Genomic DNA, 19,246 nt, shown 5'->3' with positions numbered 1-19,246 from the left:
CTCTCAAGGGTGCAGGGGCCTAAGGACTTGGGCCATCTTCTTTCCCAGGCCATAGCAGAGAGCTGGATCAGAAGAGGAGCAGCCGGGACTTGAACCGGTGTCCATCTGGGATGCTGGCACCACAGATGGAGGCTTAGTCTACCATAGCACAGCACCGGCCCTGTGCACCGTTCTTCTGAGTGAGCCATTTTACGTCCGTGTTCGGAAATACCTCCTGAACAGGTTCTGTGAGCGGGGTGACTGGGTTCTCCCAGAGGCTTCCTTAGGTTGCTGATGCTCCTCCTCTGTGCAAGTCGGCCTGGAGCAAGGAATCTGAGTTGAGTAAGGAATCCCTGGTGAAGAGATCTAACACGGAATGAGGAATTTCACACCAAAATGTTGTCCGCCGGGCACTGGAAACAGAGGCAGGATAGAGGACTCCTCTTCTTGGCTTCAGCTTTTTCTTCTTTAAAAAATTTGGCAGGCGCCACAGCTCAATAGGCTAATCCTCCACCTGCGGCGCCAGTCCCCCGGGTTCTAGTCCCAGTCAGGGCGCTGGATTCTGTCCCAGTTGCCCCTCTTCCAGGCCAGCTCTCTGCTCTGGCCAGGGAGTGCAGTGGAGGATGGCCCAAGTGCTTGGGCCCTGCACCCCATGGGAGACCAGGAGAAGCACCTGGCTCCTGGCTTCGGATCAGCGCGGTGCGCCGGCTACAGCGGCCATTGGAGGGTGAACCAACAGCAAAAGGAAGACCTTTCTCTCTGTCCTCTCACTGTCCACTCTGCCTGTCAAAAAAATTTATTATTTTATTTATCTGCAAGGAGAGAGAGAGAGAGAGAGAGAGAGAGAGAGAGAGAGAGAGAGAGAGAGAGAGAGAACTGACAGGGTTTGTACCACGAAGAAAAAAAAAGTCCCAAATGTGCCGGTTTTATTATAACGTCAACGCCGTGTTTCAGTCTCAAGTGTTTGCCTAATTGCTCTTAATTAGGGAAAACTGAAAGATGCTGGTGGCTTCAATGCTAGCAGCTTAGAGCAGGTGTTTCCCCTTGAGGCCGGGCAGACTTCTGTGTGTGTGGGTGGGGGTGGGAGGGTGGAGTAACGTGGTGGGGGAGGGGCAGGCCATCCTCCCTCAGCCAAGGGCAAGTCTCTGGAGGGGGTCCAGGAGAGGAGCTCAGCCCCTCTCTGCAGCGTCGGGAGAAGGGCTGCACTTCTGGATGACCCCCAGCAGGTCGCCAAAAAGCATCTCCCACAGTGCCCGGATGTTGACGTCAAACAGCGTCCTCCACCTTATTGTGGATGCTTTCACTCTTCTTGGTCCGTTATCAACACGTGTCCTTGATCAAGCTCAACACTGAAAAAATAACAATGATGATGAGCTAACCAGCCATAATACCTCTCGGGCAGCTCCATTCTTGCTTGTTTGATTTTTCTTCTATTTGAAAGAGAAAAATCTTCCACCTAGTTCTCGCTCCCCAGATGTCCACAACAGCCAGGGCTGGGGAGGCCGAAGCCGGGACCCTGAAACTCCACCTGGGTCTCCCACATGGGTGGCGGGGGCCCCGGTACTTGAGCCGTCACCGGCTGCCTCCCTGGGTGTGCATCAGTGGGAAGCTGGGTGGGAAGCGGAGCCAGTCCTGAGAGAGCGTTTGCGGATTTCCCGTCTGCAAATGCTCCTGCCGTGGCCGACCAGACATTCAGAAAGTCTTAAATTCCTGAATATTTTAGAAAGAGCTCGCAGACCCTGCCCCTGGCAGCTGCAGCACCCCCTGTGAACGCCCACCCCCCATCCTGGCCATCTCAGGGCTGATACAATCACCTCCCACCCCCACAGCCCTCAACTTCGGGACAACAAGGTCAAGCACAAACAAACACAGACACAGGCAGGGCTTCTCTCCGAACAAGTGCGTCAAAAATGTGAATAAGAATGTACAGTCGTGAATACAACCCGGACAGAATGGATCCAGAGTAGGACAGGTGCACGTGTGACGCAGACAGGCTGCTTGCTAGCCTGCTGCTGAGGGTGGAGCCTCTTGCCTCCTTAGTACTCCCCTGCCTTTAGCTTGGTAAGAAAGTGCTCTGTTCAGGTATCCTAGTGCAGGGGCAGCTGCCTTCCTTAGGGAGTTAACCAAGTGAAAAGCCACAACCTCGGGCCGGCACCGCGGCTCAACAGGCTAATCCTCCGCCTTGTGGCGCTGGCACTCCGGGTTCTAGTCCCGGTCGGGGCGCCGGATTCTGTCCCGGTTGCCCCTCTTCCAGGTCAGCTCTCTGCTGTGGCCCGGGAGTGCAGTGGAGGATGGCCCAAGTACTTGGGCCCTGCACCCCATGGGAGACCAGGAGAAGCACCTGGCTCCTGCCTTTGGATCAGTGCGGTGCGCCGGCCACGGCGGCCATTGGAGGGTGAACCAACGGCAAAGGAAGACCTTTCTCTCTGTCTCTCTCTCTCTCACTGTCCACTCTGCCTGTCAAAAATTTAAAAAAAAAAAAAGCCACAGCCACAACCTCCACAACAGAGTTAGCGCCAAGTCAGGGGTGAACCTGGCCCCACATAGGCGCAGGAGTGAACGTTGTCCCCTTGACAGAGGCAAACAGCCTTTATCTAGCCTGGGCTGGAGGGCAGACGCTGGGGAGCCTCACCTGGCTCCAACTCAGGTCTCAGGCCCAGATCTGGGCCTGGACATTTCCAGAACAGGCCAGTAGGAGTCTGTGCAGAAGGAGAAACAAGACATGTGTACCCCACCTCACCCCACGCACACCCCGCGCAGTGCCAGCCGCATCCCGTCCCAGCCAAAGGGTGGAGAAAGCAGGACAAAAACATCAAAGGAAAAAATTCCAGAAGGAGTCTTCAAGAGCAGCCCCCCCGCCCCCCCGTTGCAGAGAAAAAGAAAATAGATACAAGGAGCAAGCCTCCTGCACCCACAGGTTGCCCGTGGACAGAGACAATGAGCCTGTTGTTCCATGATGGACTGTGTAAATGTTTATGGAGTCCTTACCACGCCCCGAGCTGGGCCAAGTGCTGAGGATACAAAGTGAACGCAGAATCTGTGTCCTCCTCCACGCCAGAGGACGGGCCGGGTGCCTCCGTGGCGGGGGAGGGGGCCTGGCAGACCCTCTGGGCACCCACGGGCACAGGAGGATCCACAGGTCGCAGAGGGCAGAGGCGAGAGGTAGCGGCGGATGGAGCTCAGAGGTGAAGCCGGGATGTTAGCGGGTGGACGGCCGTACTGGGGTCAAAGGGAAAAACAGGCAAGGAAGCCAGGAGCAGCGAGCGGGGCTGAGGAACTGAAGACGCCAGGCCTAGAGTCAAGCAGCCTGGAACAGGGAGCCGGCGGCGCCTGGAGGACGCGTCACACGCCGGAGGAGGCAACAGTACTGTGGCGCCGAATGTGCAACTGATATCGAAGAGACCACAGCAGCTGGCGGTGGAAGGCCAGAACAGCCCGAGACGGGCACACTTTCCTAACACGGGCAGCCCTGGAAAGGCACGGAGATGAGCAGAGCAGAGCAAACCAAAGGACAGCACGGCTGTCTCCAAGACAGGACCACAGGAAGGTCCCAGCCCACCAGGGAGTGATCTGCGTACGCGTGCACTGTGTTGCCCCTTTCTCCCAGGCAGAGTGTTTCTCTGCAATCAGAGCCACGCGTGGGGCGGGGGCTAGGCTGCGATACCTGCACTCGAGCAGTGCCTTAGCTCCCTGGGGGCTCTAATCCCGGACTCGTTCTGAAAACTGCATCCTTAGGCAGTTCCCTACGGCGCCAACATCACACCCAGAGAGCGCACTCACGTAAACCTGCCTAGCGTAGCCTCCCACATACCCGGGCTGTGTGCAGAACCCATCACCGACACAAATACCGCTACACAGCGCACGGGTGTAAATACAGCCTGGCAACAACGAGGGGTTGATATTGCTCAACACAACCAAACTCGGGCCTAGAGGAGGAATGACCAGGGCTGCAGGCCTGCAGAGACAAGTCAGGTCTTGGAGGGGGTGGGCGGGGCAGAGCCGGAAAACAAAGCACCAGGACAGATGTGTGAATGGTGACTTTTGAAGGCAGAAGTGAAGATCCCTGAGAAATGGGAAGAAGGGCGTCCTCAGACACGAACCTCAGTGGTGCCCACCACACAGGATCCGTCCTCGAGAGGCCCACGGCTGGAAGGGCCCGGGGCCCCCTTGCTCCTCCCCACTCCCCCTACGCCAGTAGCTCCAGCACAGACGAACCTCCCACGCCCTTGAGGCTGTGCACACCAGGGTCAAGGCGGACTTCTGAGTGTCTTCCCCACCATCCTCAGGCCATAGACACCGGCCTCAGATCCCCTGGGCAGACAGGGCCCTTATTCTGGATGGACCAGCCAGGGCCAGAAGGGAGGCTTCACTTAGCCATCCAAGCTCAGAGCTGGAGGCCCGGGGCTGGTGTCCCACCCACACCCCCTTGTCTCTCTAATCATTGGCACTCAAAAAAATGACCTAAATGAAAGATCTCGGAGTGAGATCCCAGCGGAATGAAGGGGCCATCAAACAAGGAGGTACCTTTCTCTGAAAGGAGGAGAGAACTTCCACTATGACTATAGCCTTGTCTAAATAAAGTCAGAGTTGATGAACTCAAGAGGCTTCCATAGCCTTGGCAGCTCATGACAAGAGCCTCGGGTGATCACTGACATAATAAATAAGAGTGTCAATTGTTAAATCAACAATGGGAGTCACTGTGCACCTGCTCCCCCTGTAGGATCTCTGTCCTTAATGTGTTGTACTATGCGAATTAACAGTAAAACTAGTCTTCAAACAATACTTTATACTTTGTGTGTCTGTGTGGGTGCAAACTGTTGAAATCTTTACTTAGTATATACTAAGTTGATCTTCTGCATATAAAGAAAATAAAAAATGAATCTTAATGAAGAATGGGATGGAAAGGGAGTAGGAGATGGGATGATTTGTGGGTGGGAGAGTGGTTATGGGGGAAAAACCGCTATAATCCAAAAGTTGTACTTTTGAAATTTATATTTAAATAAAAGTTTAAAAAATACATTAAAAAAATCATTGCCACTCCCTCTGAGGAGGATCTGCATCTCAGCCCAGTTCACAGGAGTTGCCGGCCGGCTGGAGGCTGGGTGTGATGGAGCACCCAGCCCTGAGTGTGCGGGACAGCAGCTCTCATAGACACTGCCGGGCCAGGGCGACACAGAAAAGATTCACCTGGAAAATGCACACTCCGGCAGGAATCACACACGAGGCGAGTTGTCAGTAGAAAACTTGGGGTTGGCCGACGCCGCGGCTCACTAGGCTAATCCTCCACCTGAGGCGCCGGCACCCCGGGTTCTAGTTCCGGTTGGGGCACTGGATTCTGTCCCGGTTGCCCCTCTTCCAGGCCAGCTCTCTGCTGTGGCCCGGGAGTGCAGTGGAGGATGGCCCAAGTCATTGGGCCCTGCATCCCATGGGAGACCAGGAGAAGCACCTGGCTCCTGCCTTCGGATCAGCGCAGTGCGCTGGCCGCAGCGCGCTGGCTGCTGCTATTGGAGGGTAAACCAACGGCAAAAAGGAAGACCTTTCTCTCTGTCTCTCTCTGTCACTGTCCACTCTGCCTGTCAAAAAAAAAAAAAAAAAAGAAAGTAAAGAAAACTTGGGGCAACGTTCAGCCGGAGCAGCTCTCCGGCCTGCATCATCATTCTCCTTGCTTTGCATCCCCGATCTTGGAGAGAACCCTCCGTGTTTCTATGGAAACCCCAGGCAGATCAGGAGGTTGGGTCTGCATCTGTTTCTCCCGGAGGCCTCCTCTTTGAGGTCGCTGGGAGCCAGGAAGGAAACGCAGATGGCAGTTGCTGTCTGGAAGGCAGGTGGCTGACTGTGACGCAGGGGCAGGGGGAATGGCTGAGGAATTTCTGCAGACAGAGGAGAAATAAGCACTTCACTGTGTGTGAGGGTGCATTTGTGCACGCTGCGGGTGTCTGCGTGTAAGCTCCCGATGTCTCACACACACTGCTACACAAACACGGACGCACACCCATCTGGAGCAGCCACGGGGCTTTCCAAAGAGAAGGCCGTGAGCCCACGCCTGCCGAAACTGAAGAAAGGGTGGAGTGATTGGATGAGTCGGTCAGGGAAATAGATGCACCTGCTTCTGATTTTTTTTTTTTTTTTTTTTGGACAGGCAGAGTGGACAGTGAGAGAGAGAGACAGAGAGAAAGGTCTTCCTTTTGCCGTTGGTTCACCCTCCAATGGCCGCCGTGGCCCGCACGCTGCGGCCGGCGCACCGCGCTGATCTGATGGCAGGAGCCAGGTGCTTCTCCTGGTCTCCCATGGGGTGCAGGGCCCAAGCACCTGGGCCATCCTCCACTGCACTCCCGGGCCACAGCAGAGAGCTGGCCTGGAAGAGGGGCAACTGGGACAGAATCCGGCGCCCCAACCGGGACTAGAACCCGGTGTGCCGGTGCTGCAAGGCGGAGGATTAGCCTAGTGAGCCACGGCGCCGGCTTCTGATTTTTTCTTAATTTTATTTTTTATTTATTTAAACGTCCACAGTGGCTGAGCCTGGGCTGGGGCTCTGCCAGGGTCAAAGCCATGGATCAGCAGACACATCGGCTTTTAGGTGCGTGGTCTAAGATTTGAAAAGCGACATCAGAAATATGAATGAAGAGGTGATGATTTAAAACACCCAGGAACCCGGTGCACATAGAAAACTTCCTTTCATGGAAGGAAGTAGAAGGCCTAGGAACAACTGTCCCAGCCTCCTCATCTATGAATGGCTGACTGTGGATCGGAATTAAAGATTAAGCAATTTAGAAAACAAAAAGAAGGCAGGTGTTGTGATGCAGTGAGTGAAGCTGCTGTCTGCAACACTGGCATCCCACATGAGCCCCAGTTCAAGTCCTGGCTGCTCCGCTTCTACTCCAGCCCACTGCTGTGGTCTGGGAAAGCAGTAGAAGGTGGCCCAAGTCCTTGGGCCCCTGCACCCACATGGGAGACCAGGAGGAAGCTCCTGGCTCCTGGCTTCAGCCCGGCCCCGCCCTGGCCATTGCAGCCATCTAGGGAGTGAACCAGTGGAAGGAAGCGCACTCTCTCTCTCTCTCTCTGTAGCTCTGCCTTTCAAATAAATAAACAAAATCTAAAATTAAAAAAAGAAAACAAAAAGGAAACTACTCTGTGATCTTACTATTATTGACCTGGTTTGAGTATAAATTTGGGTGTCAAAGGTTCTGTCATCAAGTCTTAAGTTAATGGTCCTAGGAAAGCGGAGACTTGATCCAATTAAGGTGTTTAAGGGGTGGGCCTAGTGGGAGGTGCTTAGGTCACTGTGGGCGTGCACTCAGAAGGTAGGTCTCACAAGAGGGTTGGTTATATAAGCCTGCCTTGGGCCAAGCTGCCCTCCCCCCTGACCCTGTCTCTGTCTCTCTGTGTTTCCTGGCTCATCACACCATCACTCCTTCACACACGCTACACCACCCTCCAGCCTCACCAGATGGCCAAACCAATGGTGCCCACCTGATCTTGGACTGTGAACCTCCAAACTGGTGAGCCAAAATAAATCTCCTTGTTTCCTAAGTAGATTGTCTTATCTATTTCATTGTAGTAACCAAAAGCTGAGTGATATAGATGGAGAGGGAAAGGGAGAGGGAGGGGGATAGGGAGAGGATGAGGGGGAGAGAGAGAGAGAGAAAGAGAGGGATAGGGAGAGGACGGGGGGGAGAGAGAGAGAGAGAGGGAGAGGGAATGGGAGAGGGAGTAGGAGAGGGAGAGGGGTGGGGATAGGGAGAGGACGAGGGGGAGAAAAAGAGAGGGAGAGGGAGGGGGATAGGGAGAGGGCAAGGGGGAGAGAAAGAGAGGGAGAGGGAGAGGGAGAGGGAGAGGGAGAGGGAGAGGGAGAGGGAAAGGGATAGAGACTCTGTACCATATCCTAGATACTATCCTATACCCTACTCTATCACACTAGATACGATGCAGAGTATGTGTGTGTGTGTCTCCAGGTAAACATTTAGTAATAAGTGTATGTCTAGTGTGAATACACATGCACGTATCAACATATACACATGCACACGTATGAATGGACACATGAAATGGCCATTCATGCACTGACTGGCAGGTTTAAAGTGGTAGGGAATATTGATACTACAAAGCAGTGTCCTGATTTACAACCCCTCAGATCCTGAGAGAATTTCCCAGGACTGGGAGGAAAAACATTGAAAACCCCAGCGTCTGACGGTCCCCTCATGCCAGCTTAACCCTAATTGCCTGCACTAAGTCCAATTAGCAGCAAACCAGCTTTCCCCTCCACTTCATCGGATGAAGCAGGCTTTGGCAGAAGCATCTGCCCACGGCAACCAGGGCAAGAGGAGGGGAGAGGACTGTGGAGAGAGGGGCACTGAGTCTGGGTCCAAGGAGCAAAGCCCGTGCTCCTGCCCGGGTGCCATCAGCCCTCACCCTCTGAGGGCACCTTGGGGCGGTGGCCTCTGCCTCCACCTCCCCTCCTGGCTCCTGACACGCCAGGGCCTTCCTTACACACCCACCCTTCCTTTCCTAGCATCAAGGGCTTCATTTCAGACCACATTTTCTGGCATCAAGTGTAGACCTTTTCGTAAAGGATTCGGGTGGCAACCCAATTTCTCGCAATTCCAGGGAAAAAAGTAACTCAAAAGTAGGATGCCCCTGCTCTCTCTAATACCTCTACCTTTACCCTCTCTGTCTCTACCTTTCTCTAACACGTGCACACATACATGCACACACATGCACACACACACCCAGAGCCTGGGCCGGTGTGGAAGGATGCGGGTGTCAGGCACAGCCACACCATGGTGTCAGGGACCAGGCACTGCTACCATCGGGGCTGGCTCACTGTGAAGTGCGTCCTGCCAAAGCCTTCTCTCTCCGCCCCTCAGGGTCACAATAACAGATTACGAAAGAGTGGAAAAGCACTGTTCAGAGAGGGGCCACAGGGACTTTCCTCTGGGGGAGGAAGGGAGGACAATGCTCCGAGGCAACAGGTCTGACTGCAAGGGAAGGAAACCCCACGTGCAGCCGCTGCAACCTCCCCTCCGAGGGCTTTGGAAAAACATGATATGGAGGTGACGCCAAAGATCGGGCCGCGGGAAAGTGATTGCAAGCGTGTGTAGACGGAGGAGAAATTCCTTTTTTTTTTTTTTTTTGTTTGATTGATTGATTGATTTGAATGACAGAGTTACAGGGGTAGGGGGAGAGATCCTCCATTGCTGGTCACTCTCCAAATGACCGCAACCTATCCAAAGCCAGGAGCCAGAGGCTTCCTCGGGGTCTCCCATGGGGATGCAGGGGCCCAAGCACTTGAGCCATCTTCCGCCTCTTCCCAGGCACATTAGCAGGGAGCTGGATCGGAAATGCAGCAGCTGGGACCCATAGGAGGTGCCCGCACTGCAGGCAGTGGCTTCACCTGCTATGCCGCAGCACTGAGCCCGAAGGAGGAGAAATTCTGTCTCAAACATCAGCCCGCTTCCCGAGAGCCAGCGCTCACTCTGGCGTTTCATAGTGGCTCCTTTTTTCTATTGCAAATGCAGGTGAGACCAATGTTCTCGGAAAGTAAACATCTCCCTGTCTTCAGAAACCACTGATCAGTAGTCCAGGCCAAGAGTCCCCTGCCACCTCTTCTCAGAAACACGGGAGAAACAGCAAAACGAACTGCCCAGCACTGAGACACTGCAAATCCAACCAACGCTGGCTGCCAGGACTGCGACAGCTACACCAGGAGACACTTCACGTGGCACGATCCAGCGACTCTCCTTCGGATCTGGGTTTTCAAAGTATATCACACAGCAACAACCATACAGTTTCTCCCTAAAAGGAACCTCTCCCCTTTTTAAAAAAATCCAAATCACAAAGTCACATGCACCAAGTTGAAAATGACTTGGGAGTCTTAACTTTTCCTAAGATGATAGCCAGCATTACAGAGAGGAAAAAAGATCCTTGAGAACTTTTTCGGGGCTCGTGGGCACTTGGATTTTAGTCCCATTGTATGCCAAAGAGGCTGCCACATCACAGGATCATAGCCTGGGCGCAAAACAGCAGGAGCAGACAGCCAAAAAATAGTTAGGGGTTCCAGAAGCTTTTCCAGTCTCTAATGCACTCTGCCCTCCACCCACCCCAAATGCTGCTCTTCACCAAGTCCCCAGGCGTCTCCTGGAGGCCACCAGCACTGGAAACCAGTCCTACCAGTTCCTGAGCCACCCTCCACCTCCTGTGAATGTCTGAAGCAGGGGCCCCTTAGCTGGGAACAGCCCATAGGGCGCTGCAGAGGTGGGTACTCCAGGGTAACTCTGCAGGCCTGGCTGGAGGGAGACCACACTGCCCAAAGGGGCCACCGCATGGTGGGGCTCCACCAGAAGATGTCCAGGGACCATGCAGGTCCCTCCCTGGGAAAGCCAGGCCCTTCCTGGTGGCTCCTGAGCCACAGGCCTGAGATCCCAGCTGCAGCTTTTCCACTTCTAGTTTTTCCTCCAGGTGACTTATCTTCCCTCTGCAGGCCACTGTGCAAAGCCCTCGTTGCCCGGTCTCCGCAATGACCGTGCATTCCTGCGAGAGGTGGGCAGCGGACACAGAGACAGGCAGTGTGGTGCCTCGCTCTGCTGCAGGGCTGCAACAAGGCGGCACCCAGATGCCACGATGCCCAGGCCAACGCTGGGTGCTGCCGCAGCCCTGCAGAGGTGCAGAGAGAGAGGGGGGCGGGGAGGCAGAGCCTCCACTGTCCCCACGTGAAGCCAGCACCCCTGGCCCTGCCTGGAGTCTGCACAGAGGAGGAGAGAAGGGAGAGAGCCCACGATGCCACCGTGAAAATGCACGAGAAAGACAGGCTTCCCGAACAACATCTGCTAAGTAGAATTAAGATTTCCCAGCTCCTTCTTAGAAATATATTCATTCTTTTTTTTTTTTTTTTTTTTTTTGACAGGCAGAGTGGACAGTGAGAGAGAGAGAGAGAGAGAAAGGTCTTCCTTTGCTGTTGGTTCACCCTCCAATGGCCACTGCGGCCGGCGCACTGCACTGATCCAAAGCCAGGAGCCAGGTGCTTCTCCTGGTCTCCCATACGGGTGCAGGGCCCAAGCACCTGGGCCATCCTCCACTGCACTCCCTGGCCACAGCAGAGAGCTGGTCTGGAAGAGGAGCAACCGGGACAGAATCCGGCGCCCCAACCAGGACTAGAACCCGGGGTGCCGGCGCCGCAAGGCGGAGGATTAGCCTAGTGAGCCGCGGCGCCGGCCTGAAATATATTGATTCTTAACTAGAGTCGGGGCAGGTGTTGTGGTACAGCAGGTTAAGCTGCTGCTTGCACCTGAGCCACCCACAGACCCTGTGGGCCCGCCCGGTTCGAGTCCCAGCTCCTCTTCGTCCGGCTCCCTGCTAATGTGCCTGGTAGGCGGCAGGTGATGGATCAAGTCCTCTGTCTCTGCCACTCAAGTGGGAGACCTGGATGGAGCTCCTGGCTCCTGGCTTTGGCCTGGCCCAGCTCTGGCTGTTGTAGGCATTTGTAACGTGAACCAGCAAGATCTCTCTTTCAAATAATTAAAAATAATTATTTAAAAATTCATTGAAATATGTAGGAAATAGCAGAAATAATGGCTTAAGTATCACCAATTTGCTTTCACATTTTTGCCTGAGATCTTTTTTCTACAAGATAAAAAAGAAGTGATCAGTCAGCCACACACAGGGCAGCCCTCTGAGGGGACAGTGAGGCCCTGAGAAGCTGAGCACGGATTGCACAGCCCTGTGCACCAAAATAAACATACCTCTTCAGCCCATTTTCCAAGAACTGTTTTTGTTAATTTTTTAAACTTGAGATACAATGCACGACACCGTAAAATGCAAGCTTTCATTTCAGTGGTTTTGTTTTCCCTACATGTTGGTTTTATTTTCATTCACTTGAAAGGCAGAGACAGAGGAGGGAGAGAGAGAGGGAGGGAGAGAGAGAGAGGGAGGGAGAGAGCGAGCAAGAGCGTCTCCATCCACTGGTCCACCCCCCACACGCCCAGGGTCCTCATCCCAGGCTCTCCCCAGAAGGATTCAGTCCCCCAGTGCTGTTTGTTTTGCCAGTGCCCTTCCTGGTCATGCCTGTGCACAGAGGTGGGTGCTTTGGGGTTCCGGCTCAGCTATTGGTCTTCCCTGCTGCCTCATCTCAAGTCCCGCCTACACAGCCCGACTGGTCTCTGTGTGAACTGCAGCTTCAAGTCCTGGCTCTCTCTGGCTGAGCCGCCACCGGTGCCCATCCCAGACTGGCACAGGCACCACGTGGCCCCCGTTCCACATCCTGTGCATGTCTAGGAAGCAAAGGTTTGCGGAACGTGTATTCCCAGAGGGGAAATCGAAGTCACACCCTCGGTGCCTTTACCCCTGTTGGCTCTGGGTGGAATGCCGTAGGCGCTCCCTGCAGCCTGCAGCGTGGGGAATGCTGGAATGAGGCGTGAGGCGGGGCCAGCTCGCTGGCAGTGGCCTCAGAAGATCTCCTGCAGCCCTCAGTGGAGGGGGGAGGACCTGGCAGGACCCCGAAGGTGACGCCAAAGAGCAGCGTGGAGATGCACAGAGCCTGCTTCCCAAAGCTGTGCCTGGGAGAGAGGCCTTGCGCTGCTGGGGCTTCCTGCTGGCTGACCCCGGCTCTGGGTCTCCTTGGAGCCTGTGCAGCAGACAAAGCTGAGTGTCTGAACATGAGGGTAGCAGGGGCCAGCAGTCCTCATGCGGCAGCAGGAGGCAGATGTGCAAGGCAGCAGTGAGACCGCCCAAACCTGTGCACTGTGCAAACCGGGAGCCGCCAGGCCCGTGCGTGGGAGGGTGGCAGTGTTGTGTGGAGGTGTTGGGGGGAGGCAGCCACAGCCCTGCCCTCCCAGCCTCTTGCCCCTTGCGAGCTTTGAGCAGCGCCAGCCTGGCAGCTGTGTCTGTGCAGCTGCCACCGCTGCCACCCTCAGTGACAACAGGGCTTGGCTGGCTGGCGACAGCTGTCCCCTTGACTTCCCTCAGGAGGAAATGGCCCCTGAGGTTGCCACACTGTGCTAGAAACCGAAACAAGACCATTTCTCCCTGTACCCCACCCCCTGTTTAGTTCCGGACGTGCACATCCCACGGCACCCACGCCTGTGCGCATGCTCACAGGTGCACACAGCCCCCCGCCCCGCCCCTGCCAACCACCCGCAGTCACCGCACCCACTTCTGCACAGGGGAGAGAGTGGCGCCAGGAAGTGCAGGGATTTGCAGCAGTGGGTTGCCCTGCGGTGTCGGGGGCTGGGAGGAGACGCCCACTCTGAGAAGTGCTCTCCTGGAAGCCTGCAGCTTCCCACAGCAGCCAGGGACAAGGGTCGGAGCGGGGGCAGGGGCCGCGTGGCCAGGTCTCTGCCCTCCTGCACACCTGGACCCTGACTTTCCAAAGAGCAAGGCTGGGGGGAGGGCAGGCCAAGCAGCTCCCATCAGGCTGAAACAGAGGTAGCTGCCTTCCAGAAGGCCCAGGAAAACACACCAGAAAGGGAGGAGGCAGAGAAGGGAGGGAGGGAGGGAGGGAGGGAGGAAGGAAGGGGAGCTGGGAGAATGGAGAAAAAGGAAATGAAGCTGATTTATCACAACTTGTATAAGATTTATGTATGTATGTATGTATGTATGTGTTTAAAAGAATACAGGAGGAGGAGAGAGAGAATTAATCTTCCATTCACTCCCCAAATGGCTGCAACTCCCAGGGCTGGGCCAGGCCAGGCCAAAGCCAGGAGCTCCATCTGGGTCTCCCACATGGGTGGCAGGGGCCCAAGCATTGGACCATCCACTGCCTTCTCAGTTTTATGAACAAGGAGCTGGACTGGAAGCGGAGCAGCCAGGACTCAAGCCGGCGCTCCAATACGGGAAGCAGTGGTTGCAGGTGGCAGCCTAACCCACTGCACTGCAATGCCACCCCACACCTTTTTGTTTGTAGAGACAAAGGCCCCAGCTTACCTATTCATCACCAGATCAGACCTCTTGCCTTGTATATTGTCAGTCCTGAGGGGTCTTACCTCTTTATTAATGTTTGCTCAGCCGTGAGTTAACCTCAAAGGTATGTTCTGAGTCTTACCTGAACTGCTAACCCACACCTGACTGTGCCAGCACTGGGTAATGACCTCTGTTTCTCTCAGCCCGAGGAGGTGAGGCAGCCCCACCTTGCTAGCTATACCACACAGACTGTGGGTCGCTGGGGTGGGCAAGTTATAGTAAGAAGTGAATATTCTGGTCTTTGTCCAGTTCCTGGCACAGAGCTCCTAACACCCTTGACATTTCCTGAGCAGTAGGGGAGCCTTTTTTTTTTTTTTTTTTTTTTTTTGACAGGCAGAGTTAGACAGTGAGAGAGAGAGACAGAGAGAAAGGTCTTCCTTCCATTGGTTCACTCCCCAAATGGCTGCTATGGCCGGTGAGCGCCAATCTGAAGCCAGGAGCCAGGTGCTTCTTCCTGGTCTCCCATGCGGGTGCAGGGCCCAAGGACTTGGGCCATCCTCCACTGCCCTCCTGGGCCACAGCAGAGAGCTGGACTGGAAGAGGAGCAGCCCATATGGGATGCCGGCGCCACAGGTGGAGGATTAACCGAGTGAGCCACGGCGCCGGCCCCCGACGGGGAGCCTCTTCTGTCATTGATCGTGTCTAAGTGATGCAGCCTTGGTAGAAGAGCACAGGGCCGGGGAGCTCCCGGCTTGGAGGATAAGAGTACGCACACCCAAGAGGGCACAGAAGCCCTGCCCCTCCTCCCTCTGTCGGCCGGTCCACCTCCCCCATCTGCTCCTCCTGTTGTATCTTCTCATAGTGAGTGGGTGCGAGGAAGTCCATTATTTCCCTGAATTCTGTGAGCCATTCTAGCCCATGATCAAACCCGAGACAGGGGTCGTGGCAGCCGCCTCTGCTTTGTAGCCAAGTGGAGCAGCTCACGTGGGCAGCCTGGCGACCCACCTGTTAGCCGGGGCATCTGCAGCGGGGGAGGGCGCTTGTGGGAACTGAGCCCTCCCTGGGAACCCCAGCACGCTGTCCAGGCGGCTGGAGTCAGGACTGAACTGGATGGTGAGAAACGCACGCGGCGTCGGAGACTTGGTCCCAGCGAGACCAACCCTGTGTCTGGTCTCGGGAGGTTCTGTGCTGTGAGAGCAGAGGAAAGAAGCGGCACAGACGTCAGCCTCAGCCTTCACAGACCTGGGGACCAAGAACAACCATAAGGGGTCCTCGAGCTGCATTCCCACCAAATATTGTCTAAAACAGTCATGCAGGGGCCGGCGCTGTGGTGCAGTAGGTTAATCCTCCGCCTGTAGCGCCAGCATCCCATACAGGCGCAGGTTCTAGTCCTGGCTGCTCCACTTCTGGCCCAGCTCTCTGCGGTGGCCTGGGAAAACAGTAGAAGATGGCCCAAGTCCTTGGGCCCCTGTACCCACCTGGGAGACCCGGAAGCAGCTCCTGGCTCCTGGCTTCGGATAGGCCCAGCTCCAGCTGTTGCAGCCGTTTAGGGAGTGAACCAGCAAATGGAAAACCTCTCTGTCTCTCCCTCTTTGTAACTCTACCTCTCAAATAAATAAATAAAATCTTTAAATAAATAAATAAAACTGTCACTCAGTATGCAGACCACTGGTCACCCAGAGCTGCTGTGCACTTGCCAACCTGGCCACTGGGATGCGCTGACAATGTGTAAAATACACAACGGGTTTTGAAGACATGCTGCAAAGAAACAATGTGATCTATCTAGTTAATTTTTTTTAGTATTGATGGTATATCAAGCCCACCACACTCCGGTTCTGTTGGGTTCAGTGTGACATATTGCTAGAATTATTCTCACCTTTGTATTGTATAAAACACACCTCCATGTTATGTATCACCCGAGCCATTTGTCAGTGTGTGGTTCAGCAGGGTAAAGTCCATGCGCCGAGTTGCGCCACCATCTCCAGAACTGTTTCCTCTTCCCAAACTGAAAACGCAGAGCTATTCAGCAATGAGTGCGCAGCCACTGCGATTCTGCCTTGTCTCTTGTCACTTGATGACTCCAGGTACGCCGCGTAAGTGCCATCGGGCAGATGTGCCCTTTAGCCACAGGCTTAGTTCCCTTAGCTTAATTAATGTCCTCAGGGATTTTCCATGTTGAAGTATGTGTCAGACTCCCCTTCCTTTCTGAAGCTGAATAATATTCTTTTTTTATTTTTATTTTTTTTTTTTGACAGGCAGAGTAGACAGTGAGAGAGAGAGACAGAGAGAGAAAGGTCTTCCCTTGCCGTTGGTTCACCCTCCAATGGCCGCCGCTGCAGCCGGCGCACCGCGCTGATCCGATGGCAGGAGCCAGGAGCCAGGTGCTTTTCCTGGTCTCCCATGGGGTGCAGGGCCCAAGCACCTGGGCCATCCTCCACTGCACTCCCTGGCCATAGCAGAGAGCTGGCCTGGAAGAGGGGCAACCGGGACAGAATCCGGCGCCTCGACCGGGACTAGAACCCGGTGTGCCGGCGCCACAAGGTGGAGGATTAACCTATTGAGCCACGGCGCCGGCCGAATAATATTCTTTTTAAAAAGATTTATTTATTTATTTGAAAGTCAGAGTTACACACAGAGAGAAGCAGAGGCAGAGAGAGAGAGAGAGAGAGGTCTTCCATTTGATGGTTCGCTCACCCAGATGGCCACAATGGCTAGCTCTGGGCCAGGCAGAAGCCAGGAGCCAGGAGCTTCATCTGGTTCTCCCACACAGGTGCAGGGGCCCAAGGACTTGGGCCATCTTCTACTGCTTCCCCAGGCCATAGCAGAGAGCTGGGTTGGAAGAGGAGTAGCTGGGACTAGAACCGACGCCCATATGGGATGCCAGCACTGCAGGTCAGGGCTTTATCCCGCTGTGCGATAGCATCGGCCTCTGCGGGCTCTCTAAGAGGTGGAAAATAGCGGGAAGTCCTTAGGTCACTGGGGACCTTCTTCTCAGAAGGGACTGAGATAATTCCTATGGGATGCTGTTGTGGGTTTTGTTTTTTGTTTTTTGTTTTTAAGATTTACTTATTTGAGGCCGGCGCCATGGCTAAATAGGCTAATCCTCCACCTGCGGCACCGGCACACCGAGTTCTAGTCCCAGTCGGGGCGCCGGATTCTGTCCCAGTTGCCCCTCTTCCAGTCCAGCTCTGTGCTGTGGCCAGGGAGTGCAGTGGAGGATGGCCCAAGTGCTTGGGCCCTGCACCCCATGGGAGACCAGGAGAAGCACCTGGCTCCTGGCTTTGGAACAGAGTGATGTGCTGGCCGCCACAGCGGCCATTGGAGGGTGAACCAACGACAAAGGAAGACCTTTCTCTCTCTCTCTCTCTCTCTCTCTCTCTCTCACTGTCCACTCTGCCTGTCAAAAATAAAAAATAATAAAAAAAGATTTACTTATTTGAAAGGCAGAATTACAGAGAGAAAGTGAAAACATCTTTACAATTTATTTTCATTTTTATCTGAAAGTCGGAGAGACAGACAGAAAGATCTTCTCTCTACTGGGTCACTCCCCCGATGCTCACAAGGGCTGCGCCAGGGTGAAGCCAGGAGCCCAGAATTCCATCCGGGTCCCTCATGTGGGTGGCATCCGAGCAGGAAGCCTGATTGGAAGCAGAGAGGCTGAGGCTCAAACCAGGCACACTGACGTGTGCCAAAGCAGCGACTAAACCCACTGCTAAATGCCCACCCGACTGATTTCCTTTGTTTGGTGCCACTAAGCATCCCACAAAGACAGGCCCTCCACCCTGCCTGGAAGGGGGAGCCACATCCTATGATATAATTAAAAAAGGAGGAGGAGGAGGGAGGAGAAAGAGGGCGTAGAGAGGGGACAGTAGGAGAGGCGGTGTTGTGCACAAGGCAAGAACTGTGGTGAAGATTGTCATTTCTTCTTTCTAATGAAAAGGAATAAATTTAAAACGCACCGTCCTCAGGCAACAGCGAGGAATATGGTTTGAAAGAAAAATGGTGGTGAGACTTCAATGGCAGATAATAGAATGAAGACTCCTTTTCACCCAAGTTTTACACCCGCAACTTTCCTTGCAATCGGGTCTTCTGTTCTCCCTTATGTCAATTTCCTCATCTGAAAAATCAAGTACAGACATAATTTGCTTTACATGTCTGGGGGTTTGTGAGGATCTAAAAAAATAATAGATCCACAAACACTTTAAAAAGTTAAGAGGGGGGCTGGCGCTGTGGCACAGTAGGTTAATCCTCTGCCTGCGGCGCTGGCATCCCATATGGGTGCCGGTTCTAGTCCCGGCTGCTCCTTTCCAACCCAGCTCTCTGCTATGGCCTGGGAAAGCAGTGGAAGATGGCCCAAGTCCTTGGGAACCTGCACTTGTGTGGGAGACCCGGAAGAAGCTCCTGGCTTTGGATCAACATAGCTCTGGCCGTTGTGGCCATTTGGGGAGTGAACCAGCAGATGGAAAACCTTTCTTTGTCTCTCCCTGTCCCTGTCTGTAACTCTACCTCCCAAGTAAATAAATAAAATCTTAAAAAAAAAAGTTAAGAGAATGAGTGTGCTATTGTGGCATAAAAGGAAAGCTGCCCCCTGTAATGCCGGAATCTCTTTATCAGCACTGGTTCGAGTCCCGGCTGCTCCATTTCCTATCCAGCTCCCTGCTAATGTGCCTGGGAAAAGCAGAGGAAAATGGCCCAAGTCTCTGAGCCCCTGCCACCCACATAAGAGACCCAGAAGAGGCACCTGGGTCCTCACTTCGGCCTGGCACAGCCCTGGTTGGGAGTGAACCAACCAAGGAAGATTCTCTGTGTGTGTGTGTGTCTCCCCATCCCTATAACCCTGCCTTTCATATAAATAAGTAGATTTTTAGAATAGAAAGTTAAGAGGATCATGACCACAATGATTGTAACAGTACAGCCAGTCTGGTACCTGTGGGGGATTCATTCCAGGACTCCCACATGGATACGAAGCTCCACGCATACTCCACCAGCTCCCAATTCCCTTACAGAACATGGCACAGTATTTGCATGTAACCTGCGCACAGGTCATCTCCAGTTTACCCACAGCACCTGAACCCAGGTGACCGCCGTGCACACAGTTGTTACAGGACGGCAGAAAGGAAGTCTGTCTATGTGCAGAACAGACGTGACCTCTTTAGGTCTGTGGGTGGCTGAATCTTTGGATGTGGAGCACACAGACGCAGAAGCCAGCTGTCGCTGTGGTACCTTACCTTGGGTTTCCTACCAGGGTGACTGAGAGCACGCTGGCTTTCATAGAAAGAGACGAGAACTTGCACGGGCAAGGGTAGAGGCAGAGACAACACAGGAGTCCCAGCCACCCCCACCCCCCAACCTCCCTCTGTGCGTCAGCCTGCTAGGGTGA

At 54.3% G+C, this 19,246-nt stretch overlaps 1 long non-coding RNA gene across 1 annotated transcript; it reads right to left on the bottom strand.

Moving 5' to 3' along the window:
- Window positions 1-883: 883 nt before the first annotated feature.
- On the bottom strand, window positions 884-4,864 carry LOC138849841 (uncharacterized). Its single transcript, XR_011389062.1, has 2 exons — window positions 2,968-4,864; window positions 884-1,328 (listed from the first exon to the last, which is right to left on the bottom strand). It is a non-coding gene; the product is annotated as an uncharacterized lncRNA (long non-coding RNA).
- Between the last annotated feature and the right edge of the window lie 14,382 nt (window positions 4,865-19,246).

Source organism: Oryctolagus cuniculus, chromosome 5 (genome assembly GCF_964237555.1).
Source record: "Oryctolagus cuniculus chromosome 5, mOryCun1.1, whole genome shotgun sequence".
NCBI lineage: Eukaryota > Metazoa > Chordata > Mammalia > Lagomorpha > Leporidae > Oryctolagus > Oryctolagus cuniculus.
The sequence above is the reverse complement of the archived record's forward strand: the minus strand, read 5'-3'. Positions and strand labels throughout refer to the sequence as shown.